Raw genomic sequence first — 4,420 nt, 5'->3', positions numbered from 1 at the left:
AGCTTGCTGGGGAAAACCCCAATGTATCCTTCTGTTTAACTTTAGTTTTACTTCACAAGGTGTGACACACTTCACTGTGAAACAGTGGTATAACGGGAGTGATTTTCCCACCATGCTAATTCCCAGTGTCTTTGTTCCTTAACTTTTGTTACTTTAACGTAGCGTTAAATATTTGAATTTCAAATGTTTCTTGAGTGTTTGGCACAAACGCATACAAAACACATCACATCATAGTGTGTGTGATCAAGGAAACTGGCAAACTGGAGACAATTCTCCTAGTCTCTAGAAATTCTGGTGGCATTTCCCTGTCTGTTTGAATATACAGCTGTATGGAGTGTGGCACTGCTGTTTGTTGGGTGTTGAATGATTGACAGCCTGTTGTCATTGGGTTGTGGGTGACTTGAGGAGAGGCAGAGTCTGGTCAGTGGCCATGGTGACATGTTTGGTCATAATGACACAACAAAAATCACTATTCCATTATCTTGTTTCTCTTATCTCATTAGCCAGATTATCTTGCAGAGCTATTGTTGGTTTAGGTTTTCGGGGGAAATGAAACGCTTTCATGTAGTTTACAGGTTCTTTACAACCTTTCAGGGAGTTTACAGGTTCTTTACAACCTTTCAGGGAGTTTACAGGTTCTTTACAACCTTCCAGGGAGTTTACAGGTTCTTTACAACCTTTCAGGGAGTTTACAGGTTCTTTACAACCTTTCAGGGAGTTTACAGGTTCTTTACAACCTTTCAGGGAGTTTACAGGTTCTTTACAACCTTTCAGGGAGTTTACAGGTTCTTTACAACCTTTCAGGGAGTTTACAGGTTCTTTACAACCTTTCAGGGAGTTTACAGGTTCTTTACAACCTTTCAGGGAGTTTACAGGTTCTTTACAACCTTACAACTCAGAACAGCCTGTCATGAGAGACAAGGTTCTCTGGTGAATCTCCTCAGTAACCTCCCACTGGGGGATCACTGGTGGAATCAATGTTTCCAACATCATTTCAATGAAATTACGTTGAACCAACATGGAATAGACATTGAATTGACGTGTGTGAGAGACACCTATTCAGTTCCCATATCGTGTGAACTTGTTCAGATTATCTGATACATATTTGTATTGGTCATAGATGTTATCCCAGATACACTGTTTGCAATGTAAATGAGTTGGCACTTTCCATAGGCATAGACCACTACTGTCCACTTCTATGACACACTCTTGTAAGTTCCCATATCCCAAGTCAGATCTGGGCCACCTCAGGGGAGCGGAGGAGGCATTGAACTGGCACAGATGCCCCTTAGCAGCCACACAACCCTTCAACACTGTGGAGCGTTCACTACTTCCTCCGTCCTTCCATCCCTGGCCAGATTGTCTTCCACCCGGTGATCTGTATTCTCTAAGGACTTTCTAAGGACTGGGTTGGGCACCATATTTTGCGTAACGTGGGCACATGATAAGACACGCTGATTTGCATCTATAGATGCGTGCACATCCCTGTGGCAGCGTGTCTGTGCAGGAAGGCTACATTTGCATAGTTTAGCTGTCATTACAATATGACAGAGAAGGAGGGAGAGACAGACGTGTGACGGACGGACGGAGGGAGGAAGATGTATTTATGTGAAGCGGGGCTCGGGGATTTGGCTCCCATGGGCACCACGGTTGGGGGAGGTATGTTTTTAGCACCCCGAAAATATGAGAACAAAAAAAAACTTGGAGAGCAGGGGTGGCGGGCTTCGGCTGCGGCAGTGTGAAATACTGAAAAACAATAGTGACACTGTTAATGAATGGTTAACACTGAAGAACAGAGGGAGGTTGTGGTGTGTGTGTGATGGAGAACAATGGACATGTTGTTCATGTTCTGCCTGGAACTGTACAGCGTTTACTCTTTGTTTACTGTGTCTGGTATCTCTGTATGAAGCAGCTGGCCGTTGGAGGGAGAAGACAGGCTTATCGGTGGGATCTGGGCCTGGTGGTGGTTGTGTTGAACCGGCCACATAGTTAAACCAGCCACACTTAGTCTGTCTGGCTGCCACCTCCAAGTCATCATGGGGTGCTGTATTCACTCGCACGTACACACACACACACACACACACACAAACAATCTGCAATGTTTGCTTTCAGTCTGCTGGTGTAGACTCCTTCACCTTCATGGAAGGACTATTCCCCCCGCACACACACACACACACACACACACACACACACACACACACACACACACACACACACACACACACATTGTTTATATTACAACCCCAGGGAGCACCAACACAAACTTCTGCATGCAATAAGGGACACAGCTGATTGGAAACTATAGTCAGTGCACAGCATCAGTGTCGGTATTAGCAATTCTATATGATACACCACTGAAGCTGTGACATGAGGAGGAGAGATTGATCAATGTCACTTTCCAAAGCCTTGAAACGGTCCACAGCTGACCAACCCTGGTCTTACCAGTTCTCCTGTTATTACCAATCAGAGGACCTGTTGATATTGTGTATGGATGTTCTCTTTCTCTGACGTGTGTGTGTGTGTGACAATGTTTCCCTGGCGGATTTTTGTTTTTCAACAGATGTGGCATAGTTAGCGTGAAAGTCAATAAATTAGGCATGTCAGCAAAATAAATGTTGATTGGGAAGTTAGCCTAGCCAGCTATCTATTTTTGTAGTAATCATGGCCGAATTCCGTCCAGGCACGCCCTGCACGTGCCCAGGGGCCCTGACCTCCAGATTTTGTTAGTCACTCTCATTCGGATATCATGGGAATGGGAATCAATTGTTTGGTCCCCACAAGGATTGTTAAACAAACGTGTGTGTACATATCAATCTACTACTGTAGTTGTGTGTAACTATACAGCCTGTGCTTATGCTCCTTGCTTCTATCTTTTTCTCTCTCTCCCCCTCAACCCCACAACACGTCACCTGATCTTTGTTGCTCTTGTTCAGTCGCCGTGACTCGCTTTCATCTTCTTCCTCTCCCCGTGATGTCATCGGCGCTGGGCTCCATGGCAACAGGCAGAGATATTCCTTTAGACAGGCATTACCTTCAGCTCAGTGGAGAAGAGATGCGTTATATATAGCTCCTGATGTTTCTATGTGTTAGACAATGATGGGACGTAAAACGCCATCTTTCATCACCAAGCTGTTTTCTGCCTATGGGACATTGGGTCTTTGTGACGAGGCGGTCATGTGACTCTACGGGGCCAATTGAAGAATGACGCCAACCCAAGATTTAGTAAAAATAGATATTTTTATTATCAATGACAACACGTCTCCTCAAGTAGAGTGCATGCATTGAGCCAAGAAAAGCGCTTCAGGTAATCGTCTGCATTGAGCAATGCTATCATTTCCAGCTTTTTAATTCTGCTTTTCTTTTCCAGTTCTTTTTATAGTTTGTTTTATAGTTCTCTCATTCATTCATTCTTTCCTGTCCTTGACTGCTCTGTGATAATGCTTCATTTAGTTTGACACAGACACACCAACAGATTCACTGATCACTTCTCCGCTGCAGTGTGCCTAAATCTAGTAACACGTGTGTACTACACTATGCCGCCACCACCACCACATCAAATCCATAGCACAACGTGTGTGGGGGGTAGGGTGAAGAACCCATCTTCTCCACTCGGTGCAGGGAGAGCCCAGGGATCCAGATGTGTTAGGAACAGTTACAGCTCTTACAGCTCTAACACCCCATCCACTCCTTTCTGCAGCCTGAACAATAGTGCAGGGAGAGTTAGCTCTCTCTGTGCCTTGATGTGAAATGCCTGGGATTAAACAGCCTTTGTAGACTCTTAACATTCCTGTGTGCCCACTGCCTGGGTCCAGTCACATGAGCTGGCTGGGGTAGGGTGGTGGTCATGGAGGGTTGAATGGTTACCCACTTCCAGACAGGAGTTTGTGCTCATGAGGCTGACGCAAAGGCTTATGGGAGAGGAGGTCCGGAGCCAGGCGGTGTAGATAGGCCTACCACTATGGCTGCTCACTGGGCCACTGCTGAGGATCTCTCAAGCTCCCGCTGTCTGTCTGTCTGTCTGTGGGCGGGCCTCTGCTGATTTCCTGTGAATGAATCATTCATTATGCAAAAGATTATGGCTCATGTACTTGTTATGTCCTACTTTAGGAAAATGGGGGCAATGGTGATGTCATGTATTTGTTTGTGTACTATCCTCATAGAAACTGTCTGCTTTGTAAGGAGGCTTGGGTCCTGGCTGGTGTAACCATAACTCTCAGGCTGTAGGCTACTGAAAGCCCTTTGGACTCAGGTTTCTCCTTCCAGACAGAGGGATGGGTTGTACTCAGACCAGAGCACCTACTTCAGCCAAGCTAAGTAGCCTAATAGCCTACTGTATATATGGAATTCTTTCTCGGAACATTGCTTATGAAATTGCTTCTTCCAGTTACTGATAATGTCATGTCTTTCATATCATTAAAGG

Source organism: Oncorhynchus nerka, linkage group LG23, assembly GCF_034236695.1.
Source record: "Oncorhynchus nerka isolate Pitt River linkage group LG23, Oner_Uvic_2.0, whole genome shotgun sequence".
In the NCBI taxonomy this organism is placed as follows: Eukaryota; Metazoa; Chordata; class Actinopteri; order Salmoniformes; family Salmonidae; genus Oncorhynchus; species Oncorhynchus nerka.
Note: the sequence above shows the minus strand (reverse complement) of the source record.